Source organism: Artibeus jamaicensis, unplaced genomic scaffold (assembly GCF_021234435.1).
Source record: "Artibeus jamaicensis isolate MK-2021 breed Jamaican fruit bat unplaced genomic scaffold, CSHL_Jam_final scaffold_666, whole genome shotgun sequence".
Taxonomy (NCBI): domain Eukaryota; kingdom Metazoa; phylum Chordata; class Mammalia; order Chiroptera; family Phyllostomidae; genus Artibeus; species Artibeus jamaicensis.
In genome coordinates this window covers 402,097-414,228 of record NW_026522053.1, presented here as the reverse complement: position 1 = coordinate 414,228, position 12,132 = coordinate 402,097, and the positions used below count along the sequence as shown (strand labels likewise).

General features: G+C 40.9%; 1 protein-coding gene across 3 annotated transcripts in view; it reads right to left on the bottom strand.

Moving 5' to 3' along the window:
- The window catches only part of DCUN1D3 (defective in cullin neddylation 1 domain containing 3), a 54,661-nt gene that overhangs the window by 28,482 nt on the left and 14,047 nt on the right, over positions 1-12,132 (bottom strand). Inside the window, exon 1 of one of the 3 annotated variants that reach the window (XM_053659490.1) lies at positions 3,956-4,231. The exons of the other annotated variants lie outside the window; for them this stretch is intronic. The gene's annotated coding sequence lies outside the window, so the exon portion shown is untranslated. Of the gene's footprint in view, positions 1-3,955; positions 4,232-12,132 lie in introns of those variants that run through there. 3 annotated transcript variants of the gene reach the window in all.

The window sequence follows — 12,132 nt, the reverse complement described above, 5'->3', positions numbered from 1 at the left end:
ATTAAAAAAAATAAAATATGTATAGATAGCAGTATCTTTTAAGTTACATATATTCACTGAGGAGACTGATATAAATGGTCACATTTAACCCATTACAACACTATGTGGAAGAGAATATAATCTTCCTTTTACAGAGAGGGAAATGAATAGAGATTAAGGGATTTGGCTAGAGATTAAGAGATTAAGATGAAGGTCATACACCAGTCTATAAAGGAAAATGGATTCCAGCCCTGGTGTCTGATTCTAAATGTGCCATTCCACTTCACTAGCCTTACTCTGTTCTCTGTGTGCCTGGATATACCTTTCCCCTACGGAGATGACAATGCCCAAAATGAAAAGATACATTATCATCACCTGGGTGTTCTCGAGGGGTACTTAGTCAACAAGAACAGAGTCAACTTCCAGGAAGTCTTCAGTTCTGGTCTGGGATCTCCCTAAGCAATGTATACCCTTGAACAGGTCATTTAACCTCTCTAAATTTCTGGGATCCTAACATTGAAATATGGGGTCTGGACTATTGTGGAATTACCTTCACTTTTTGTTACCCAAAGAGGATAAAGTTCTAAATTTGCAAGCCTTCTGAGGGCAGACACTTTCCTCCTTAGTGAACGGCTCTCACACTTCTTGCCCAAGCCTATTCAAGCTAACAGAAAATCAGGTAAGACCAAAAGGAGAGTGAAAGCCAGGCCACACCAATCTGAACAAGGAGTGAAAAATCACCCTGTTGTTCCAGCCTTCCTTCTCTCTCCTTAGTCATCTTAGTTTGATCTCTCCAGAGTCAGCAACAGGCCCTGACATATGGAGAACAGACCAGAACAAGCTGGCTCCATACTGTAGCTGGTTGGTCAGGAAGCCCACTCAGAGGAATGCTATGATGGCTGCTAAAGGGAACCTGTCACCTAAGGAAACAGCCCTGGGAAATAAGCAACTAAAATCAGGAGGCAAATGCTAGCACCAAATACCAGCGTCAGTATCAGCAAGGCTTCCTTGAGAGAAGGGGCTAATACAATCTATACTTCTCATTCTTTTCCTATGTAGAGTCTGTTCAGGAGCAAGGAGCCACTGACAAATGCTGGTGCTTCTACATATCAGCAATAAGAAATCCATCTTTCAAACTTTCAACTAAACAGTTGGTAGAGCTAGTCAGGTGCATGCTTTTTCTCCTACTCTATGCCAGATACTCAAAGGCCAGAGAACATGAGGACATGAGTTCCTTAGCTCTTCATTGGCTGCCAGGGGCTGAAGCCGCTGCACAACAACAGCCATCACTATGGGGAGTCTCCAAGCCAAGATCACAAGGGCCCCTGTTCTCACCCGGCAGCCGCAGAAGCTAAACGAACAACCAAGAAAGGCTGGGACTCGGTGGTGCCTGTCTGTAAGTTACTTCCTAGAAAGTAAATTTGCAAAATTAATGAGGATGAAGGCTAAGTATTGTAAATGCAATCACTTGCTGTCACCTGGAACTTGGGATTTACAAGATCATCTTTGGAAATTAGGTTTTACCCAGAGCAACTTGGGAGGGGATGCTGTTCCTTCTGCTAAAGCACACATGCCCCATCTGCTGCTATTTTCACACTTTTAAACAGCTTTTCGTCCTAAAATGTACTGCACAGCAAGCTAAGACAAGAGTTGTAATTAGGGTTGGTAGGAACATATGACTTTCTATATCAACCAATCTTAAAAATGAAAAAAAAAAAAAAAGAGAGAGAGAGAACAAGGATGAAGGGAGAAAGGAAGGAAGGAGAAAAAAATTTTGAAGAAAATAAACCAATGGTTATGTTTCTGTAAAGTAATCTTAGTTCCTAAAACCAATCAGGTTTGCACAAAGTAATTTTTCTTTTCTTTTTAACATGTTCTTACCGTTCCTTACCTTGCGTACTTCAAATACACTAATAAGAGTATCTACCCAGTTACAATCTGAGGACTGCAGCCAGTTTAGGCTGCTAGAACAAATACTACTTGCCAAATATAACCAAGCCAACACACACGCACTATAAAATTTCCAAATACCAAATCATAAAGCCTTTTGGGTCTCTGGACTCCAGAACTGAAGTATATGATGAATCCCACATAACTCAAAATAACCCAAAAGGAGTCGTATTACTTTACTGACCCACATTTGGAATAATTTTTGCTGTCACACTACCTACTTCTGTTCACACAGACCCACTGAGGGCACAGAGTCTTAGGCTGGCCACTATTTGCTTTTTCCACATCCTCTTCTGTCACTCCCCTGTTTAAAACCAGAGGGATGGGCTGTACTGGGTGTGTGTGCTAAATGGCATTATAATAAAAATGACACATCTGCCACACTCTTTGTCTCTGATTTAAACTTGGAGCTTGTCTTCTTACCTGGACCCAGGGGAAAGGAGACCACTGACCAGGCACAAATTCCCTGCTTCCATTAGCATGTGGATACCAGCCACTCAGGTGGAGGATGATAAATCCTCAACATCCAATTACCACACCAATGATCTTTTCAGTTATCTTTTCAAAAATTGAGTTGTTAGTAACTGACTGAAAAATAGTTAACTGGGGATGATACTTGGTTTTTGCATCTAAGCCAAAGAAAGGCAAGAAAGGAAATTGTGAAATGAATCAAAAGATGAGGAAGGAAACCCATACACAGATGACACGCCATAAAGAGGTACGTGAGTGACCACAAATGTCTCCATGTGATTCCCAGAGCCACATTTCCTCTAAGTAGGTCTCAGATTTACAACACAGTAATTCAACAATCTCTTAAAATGTTTACTAATTCTTTAAGGAAAAAACCCCAACTCCATTAAGGCCACATTTATGTTTCTTCCTAGAGGCCCAAGATGGCAGCTGACTATTAATGCATAGTTAGCAGGAAGAGGAAGAAGGACAGAAAAAAGATCTGTACAATCAAAAAATATCTATTTTCAGCCACCCCAGTAAGCTAGTCAGAGAAGGGAGGCCACTAAGGCTTTCACTCACACTGCAAAATTCAGAAGCATTCCACATTATTACATAAAGTTTAGAAAATTCAAAGCAAAAGGAAAAGAAAGTCCCCTAGTAACCCGCCACCCAAAATTAATAATGTGGGAGTCTATCCACACAGTCTCTTCTATGAGCACACATAGGCAGCACACAGAGATGGATGGCACCCATGCTTGTACATATGATGCACATGGAACTTTTTTTTTTTTTAAATATTTTATTTATTTATTTTTCAAGAGAGAGGAAGGGAAGGAGAAAGAGAGGGAGAGAAATATCAATGTATGGTTGCCTCTTATGCATCCCCTGCTGGGAACTGGCCAGCAACCCAGGCATGTGCCCTGACTGGGAATCGAACCTTGATATTCTGGTTCACAGGCCCACGCTCAATCCACTGAGCTACACCAGTCAGGGCGCACATGGAACTTTTAAAAACTGGGGTTGTACTGTACATTCTATTTTGCAAACTTTTCCATTGCCACTTTTGTATATCAATATTCTCATTTCATACAATGCTTTTAAGAGCAGCAATTCACCAGTAGTACTAGCATTACTACCAATGCACCAGCCATTTCATGTAACCCACACACTATTTACATTCTACTATTCAATCTGTCAAAACTTTGGTGGTGTACTGCAAAGGGGGTGCAAATAGGTTGAGACTCTTTTAAAACATATTTAATAGTCAGATAAGTGTTCCACTGGATTGAAGTACCACAATTTGTTCATTTAATCCCATTGTTGGATAATAATGGGACAATAAACAGGATATGCAGCTAATAAACTAAAATCTTTATAACTATTTCCTGAGAATAAATTCCTAGAAGTGAAACCAACAAATCAAAGTATATGCAAAAAAATTATATAAATTATCCAACATGAATTCCAAGAAAGTAGTGACGGCTCACATAATATCAGTATATTACAGTGTATATTTCTCCCAACATCATCTTGTAATGCTGGCCACCTAATTAAATTATTAAAAAATCCTTACCCAAAGCACATGAAGATATTGTCTTTAAGGAAAAATACCAAACTGCCAAAAGAAGATGGAAAACAGGTGAAGAAGGAAACCACTTGCTTCACTGTAAATCACTTCAGAAAGGCTGACAAATCCAATGGTTCTAGCTCCAAGGACTGCAAGGCAGTGTTGGTAAATAGTGAGTAGGGGCAGGGGTTGAAGGGCAGAAAGAGATTAATCATTAGGACATCTTTCATTTATATATGAATTTCCCAAATTTATTCTTTCAAATCAACCTCTCTCCCTTGTCCCCACCCCCCCAAAAAAAAGAAGAAAGAAGAGAAATGATGATTCCCATATAAAGGTCTGATGAATACTAGTCCCCTTATTATACAGGTTTAGCATCAAGGGTAGAAGGGTCTGGCCAATGTACCAGCCAGAATGTGAGGGAAATCATGTTCCCAGGGAGCATGAGGCTTGCTCAAAATAGAACTGTGGGCCTTGGCCCAGCAGCTCAGTTGGTTGGAATGTCATCCTGTACATCACAGGTGGCAAACACAAGGCCCGCAGGCTAAATCTGGCCCTCCACCTTGTTTTATACAGCCCGGCACCTCGTTTCTCCCTGGCAGCAGCACTGAGCTCTTGCTTAACTGTTAAGGAGTAGTTATGTTTATAGTCCTAAAATTACATTCGGCCCTTTGAAAGCAACTGTGAGGCTGGTGTGGCCCCTGGTGAAAACGAGTTTGACATTACTGCTGTACACCAAAAGGTTGCAGGTTCGATCCCTGATCAGGGCATGTACAAAAGGTAACCATCAATGTTTCTCTATCTTTCTCTCTCTAAAATCAACTACATATCCTTGGGTGAGGATTTAAAAAGAAAAAATAGGACTGCAGAACCCCTGGAAATGATAGATATGCTGGTCTGCCTTATCATATATATGGCCCACAGACTTATTATATGGGCTTTCTAATTCAAAATGAAGCCATGGCTACTACTACTGCATGCAGCAGAGAGTCTTTAGCCTTCCCAACATCCAAGCTCTTCATCAAAAGACCCCTCTTGCTCGCTCTTGGCCAAGTGGTTGGGTGGGGCTCATTATGGACCATGTAACTCAGGCCCACCAAAGCTCACATGCCCCTGGTTTTAATGACTGGTTCAGGGATAAGCAGGTGACCTTAGCCAGCCAGAATGAATTAAGTACTGCAACACAGGAGGTTGGAGCTGCTACACTAATCTGATCAGAAACAGCCACCAGGGAAAAGAATAATGCTTATCAAAAGGTTAAATGGTCACTCTTTACCATGGAAATCAAGAATAAAACATCACCAAGTGACAAAGAGAAAATGAGTTTTGAAGGCATTATTTGCACCCTGAATCCAACTGTACCTAAAGTCAGATTGAAGCCTGAATTTCAGCTATGTCAGCCAATAAACTCCCCTTCTGCATAAGCCAAATATCAGGTTTTCTGTAATAAAAGGAATTCCTACCAAGACACATGCTCTTACTCACATTTCTTCTATTCACAGAGCGAAGAAAAGAGAAAATCTGATACCTTGACATTCTGATTCACAAACTGGGACCAACTTACAGGGCCACAATTTCAATCCAATATATCAAGGGACCCTTATCTGAACATTAGAACCAGTTAACACCAAACCTGTGCAAACTGTAAAATTCCATTACAGCTGGGCCATTAGGGTGCTATTTACAAGATGGTATTACAAATGAACTAAGATAACCTTGCCAATTTCAATCTCTGCAGCCTTAAGTTTCCTTTAAGCAGATATACAGATGCTTTAGTCTGTTGTGCATACATTTTTCTTTCATCTTTACATTTCAAGAAGAAACCTTCTCCCAGCACTCAGATGCCACATGAAAGGCCATAAAGCAAGAGCTCCTGGAAATTTCTTTGTGCAATAACAATATGACCAATCTTCAGATGTTAACAGATCACAGCCACATCCTATGAAACTGAAAAACCAGATCTGACCAGAACTTGGCTACCCTCTTGGTTTCAATTACTATTACTGAAACAATTTCTTTGGTTTCAAGGACTAAAAATGCTAGCCAGGGGTTGAAAGACAAATACCATATGATCTCACCTTTAACAGGAAGCTAAACAACAAAACAAACAAACAAGCAGAAAAAAAACAAACAAAAAACAAAGACACTGAAATAGAGAACAAGGGATAGTGACCAGAGGGGAGAAGGAAGGGAAGTTAAGGGGAAAATGGGGGAGGGATTTGGAGGAACAAATAGGAAGGACACAGGGACGAGAACTAAGGGGGGTGGAAATGGGAGGGAGGTGGGGAGCAAGGGGCGGGGGAGGCTGGGATGGGAAAAATAGACAAAAAACTGTACTTGAAAAATAACTAAATAAAATTTAAAAAAAAAAAGTTTTTAGGTTTTGAAGTCAGTGATAGGAAATGCTCTTGTCTATGTATCTCTATTGAAAATAAAGTTCCCTGTAGGTTGAAACTTGAGGCCCCAACAGAATAGTTACTGATTTCTCAATTGTGTGCTCCTATGGCCAAAGGGTACATTAACATTTATAAAGATAAACAAATGATTAAATTTAAATAGAGATCTAGACCTGACAGCTGGCACCATGGCGTTACATGCTTGGCAAAGTAAGACATCTGATGATCTCAGCCCAGTCCTTGCTCACTTTATGCCAAAGCTGCCATCACCTAATGGCCATTGCAATGCTGTCCACTATAACTCTGTGCTGGAAGAGAGTGTAGGAGGTAAATGGTAAGGGAAAAACTACAATTAAAAAATGTAAAATGATTACAATGGAAAACACACACACACCCAGAGAAAATCCTAAAATTAGTCCTTTTCATGACTTCAGCAGGAGGCAGAGTTTACAATACCTGTTTTCTCAGGCTGCTTGCTCACCCAGACATGGCTGGCTGCTCCTGGCCTTGTGACTAAAAGCACGCTTTGAACCCAAAGCAGCCCCTGAGCATCGAGGGCTTTAGCCCCAGTGTTTGCAGAAATCAGAAAAGCTTCAAGGAAAACTTTCTTCACAAGACTCATGAGAACCCAATGGTACCCATATGCTGCCTGGGCATGGTGGCTGCCCTCACCTTTAAGCTTCCCCCAGGGTTAGAGCCAACACTTCAAACTCATGATGCCCACCTGGATAGCCACCCAGGGCTTCAAGGTCTTAAATCTTAAATCTCGACCCTAAGCCTACATCCTGGCTTTGAAATCACTGCAGAGTTTATTCCCAGGCCCAGGAGCAACCATCAGTCCTGCCACCAGACTTACTCCCTCTTCTCTTGACAAGCCCCTGTGTCAATGGGGGAGGAATCGGCCAAATGAATACCTGATTCCGCCCCCCCACCCCAAGAATCTTAGGTTCAGTTCTGTTTGGGTGTTCCATACTTCTATTTCTGCTGTACCTTCTCCACCCTCTACTTTATAAACTCTGATCTGCTTGGAGGAGGAAAAGAAAGAAAGAAAATCCTAAAATCAGCCAGCAGGCTGTTTTGGTCATCAATGCCTTCGAAAATGTGAATACAGTTTCGGACCCCAACACACACTCATACTCTGTCCTGTGACTGGGGACCGTGAAATGATATGCATCTTCTTAGAGGTATCTGTACTACAGCCCCACCCTCCCTCCACTCAACACCAGCTGGCCCTGCAGCACGTGCCTTCTGAAAGAGCAGGCCATGCTCTGGGTGCAGAATGACTGGGCTTGTCCAGCCAAGATCTGCTGTGCTCCAGCACACACCTAATCACCCCGTACCTCCACTTCCTCACCTGGAGGTTAGGGAAATCAGAGGGTCCTTGGTATCAGATGGGCCTTAGCTCAAACACTGAGATGCATTCTCTGTCCAATCTAAAGAATCATCTCACTCTTACCCAGCACAGTACTTTATTTCTTCACAGCACAGGCCACTCTCACTCTCTGAAATTCTTATTTGTTGACTTATTTATTGTCTGGTCTCCTACCAGAAAGTGAGTGCCTCAGGAACAGGAATTTTACCTGTCCAGTTCTTGATCCTATGTATCTCTCAGCTATGCTACATAAGCAATGTTTGATAAATAGCTGTTAAATGGATAATAATCACTGATATATACTGGGTACTTCTGTTGAAAGCACTAGTCCATGTACTTCAAATGCCTTAAATGATGACTAAATAAGTGAGTCCAACATACTGAGCACTGTTCTTATTAGCATAGTTATTTAGTACAGGTGACCCCTGAACAACATGGGTTTGAACTGTATGAGTTGATTTACCCAGATTTTTTTTTAAATCTGTACTGCATTTTCTCTTCCTTAGGATTTTCTTAACGACATACCAATTCTGATTATATGACAATGTTACCAAATGCTCAACAGCAAAGGGAATGGAGCTCTAAGGGTTCTTCATTGCCTCTCTCAAGAACAGGTTCCTAAGATTCAGTTTCTCCTGGACCCTGTCCTCCCAACACTTGCCCACCTCATCACTTCCCAGATGTGATGCCAGCACAGCTTCTCGGCCAGTAGTATATGTTCCTTCTCTCCCCACTCAAGCAGATTTTCACCTTGAAGGAGCAAAAGCCAACTTGTGAAGTTAAAAAAGGGAGATGCCATCCTGTCATGCCTCCTTTGGCCTACACCTGTCCCTTGGAGAAAATTCACATTAATAATGGCCATCAGTCCCGCCTCCATTAGCAAGGAGAAGTCCATAGGGTGTACTGAAGCCAACGCTAAGTAGCATCCCAGGATGCTCCCAGGTTTGCCAGTGGGTGAGCCTCAATGAGAAACTGTCTGGTGCTGGTCTGAACTGCATCTTCTCTACCTCAGTTAACAAAGGCAGCCCACTTAAAGTGCCTGCAGATACCAGAGCAAAAGCCAGCAGCTTTTCTGAATACTGCACACTGAACTCAAAGGACTCACAGCTAGTTTTACACCCTGAGATATTGTACCTTATTTAGTGAATCCACTCATATTTAGTGAATTTGCTTGATAACAGAGAGGTTTTTAACTAAAGGCTGAAGCAGGCACCATTGTCAAAGAAGATGAGAGATGTGGACCATCAAGGCCCTCCATCTCTTCAGAACCACTGGAAACAATGGGCTAGGTCTCAGATAACAGCAAGAAAAGGATAAGAACTAAAGTCCTAATCAGGGCCATCAAAGCCAGATGCAGCTGCCAAAAAGCAAAGGGCAGACTCCACATCCATGGAGTGGCAGGTCCACACATTCTGCTCTCCCCATGAAACACCCAGCTCCTGTTCCCCCTACCCCTAGGACTAGTAATAATATTTGGGATAGTTACCTTTCTAGGAGAATGTTTTACAAAAATAGAGCTTCCAATTTTAGGTCTAAAATCAGAAAGAAAAATAGCCAGAATTAGAAGTTTGTTTTAACACGAAACATTGAAAAATTACAAGTTTAAGGACTGGTAGCTGGGGGCAGGAATCACACTACCACATTTCTCAGTAAGTCAAAAAAATAGTGCAGGCTTGTTTGCAATGGATGGCCACAGTAATAGAATTAAGAAGTCCACTGGAGTCAGGTAATGGAAAACCAAAGTGACATTTGCTTCAGGAATGGCAGGAGTGACACAAATGAACAGCTATAGCAATTGACAAGATAGAAACATTAGTATACCTTTTTTGAGACTAGTAAAAGAGAAAACGTTTGAAACCCTAAACATGACTCATTTTTCAGAAGTTAAATCAGCTTAACAGGGGGAAAAAAGCCTACTAAGCTATTAATAAGTCACTAAGTGAAATATCTCTGAATTTCTAACAACCATTCCTGATTAACTTTGGCAAAACAAAAGTCAAGTACAGGCATTTAACAATAAGCTGCTACCCTTTCAGTTATGAGAATCACTCTGGTGGACCTACATGGGAGCAAAAATTAATCTTCAGGCCTAAATGGACAGTGTCATGATAGTAAGATAATAAAGACCTCCCCAAAGGACTCCGGGGTACCATAAATTATGTAACAAATCCACTTCTGCCAGGCAGCCAGGATTAGCTCCTACTCACCCAGAGTACCACTCTGTATCAGAGTGGAAGGTAGAGCTAGCATCCCCCACTGATCTGGCAAAAAGCAGTGTTCTCACTGAACATCAGTCTGCTGACATCAACCACTCACTGCAAAAGAAGTTTACCTCGAAATCTTAAAACAACTTTGATACTTGCTTCTTCCCAAAAACTTTTTATACATACAGAAAAGAAAAATATTTCATTAATAAATTCTTCTGACTAAATTTTAAAAATCATCCATTATGACTTATTATTTGTTTCTATTATGCGTTCAATGTTTAAATGCACTGTACATTATTTACCCCTACAGAACATAAACATTCATGACTCTCAAGCACTCAAAAATGACAAGTACATAGAACAGAAAGGATGTCACTGTTTCAGTGACAGTATCTTAGACTGCCAGTCCCAAGAAGGCATGGAATGTGTGTGTATGATAACATGAAAAGGGCTAAGTGACATCAAATAACACTTTCTAAAGATTCAAATGAAAAATAAACACCTATTGTGTGCCTAGTGCACTGTGTAAATCTACATACATGCACAATACTAGCCTTTTTCACATGATCTTGTCTATAAATACATAAAGTTTACTATGTGCCAGTCTGTTTTCTAAACATTTTACACCTATCAACTAATCCAACAATCCAACAATTAATACCCTATGAGTTAGATATTGTCATCATGATTTTATAGATGAGAAAACTGAGGTACAGAAAGTATAAGGAACTTGCCTAAGGGCACACAGCTACCAAGTGGCAAAGCTAAAATTAAAACCTATGTTTTACTTTCTCAAAATTAAGGTAATCCTTTTAAAAAATCTAGAAGTTTAAACTGATTCTTTCAAAAAAAGTTTACTGCAAAAGAATGGGGTTCTTTGTTTGGTATGCATAAGTCTTTAAGTCACTGTGAAATGAGAGACTGAACTATGAACTAGACCAGTGTCTTTTGAACTCTATGTACAACCTTCAGTGAGAACAACGCTTTACATACTGACCAAATAAATCATTACAAATATAACACAAAAGTTTCTTACAGCAGCATCCACTCTCAGTTCTATGATGCACTCTATGCTTTTTATTTTGGGGGCTTGGGGGGATTGGTGTTATATTATTGGTTATAACCTACTAGATTTGACCTACAGTAAGAAAATCTCAAGATCAAACTTAAAGACTTCCTCCAATGGCTTCATTGTGCCAGATACACCTCTAGGCATTTTATAGCTATTATAGCAGTTAATGCCCACAGCTACTCTATGGGGTTGGTACTACTGATATTCCCCTTTTATAGATGAAAAATAAGCTCAGAAATAAAAGCATCTTACTCAAGTTCCTAGACTGAGGCACAGACAGAGCTCACCAAACATTCCATCTGCTCCCTCAGTTTCCCAGCTTCTTTTTAGGTAGGTGGGCAAACATGCCTATTTTGGGCCAATAGGTTGTAGGCAGATGTGATACCTAGAATTTCCAAACCCAAGCAGAGTTGGCATGTGACATCTCAGCCATCTTGTCCCCTGTCGTGGGGACCAAGACAGTCCATGACAGTTCAAGATACAACAGTCTGGTTCTCTGAGTGATTGTATAGAGCAAGCACCCTTCAGCCTACTGACCCATGTGGAACCCACAAGCAATAAACTTTTATCAGACTCAGACAAACTTTGTAAATTCTAACTCAGTAATTCTACAGTTCAGGCCCCTGCCATCTTTACTGTAGTACCCTTACAAATAGTTTAATCTACTCTTTTCTCCAATCTCTCTGCCACTGGACTGATCTAAAATACATACACCCACACACATGCTCCAAGGGAGTATGCCATTATTTAATAGTACCCCTTTATCTATACAATAAAACTCAAACTCAACAAAGCAAACAAGGCCCTTCGAATTTGGCCTTGACTCCTGTTATTCTCCACCTCATTTCACAGGCATCCTGAAACATCTGCCATCCCAAAATGCCATGGCCCCTGTGCCACTCTAGTTTTACCCATGCTGTTACCTCACTTCTGCTTGGAAGCTCTCCTTACTCTCTAATGTTGGTCTTTCAAGCCCAGTTCAGACTTTACCTCCCACAGGACTCCTCTCCTGTCCTAGAGACTCTCTGTCCCTCCACACCTTCCATGACAGCACTTTTTAGTACTGACTTTACATTTTCTAATTGTTCTAATGTCTATAATTGTTAGGTGTGTTTTCCTACCACACCATAAACGTC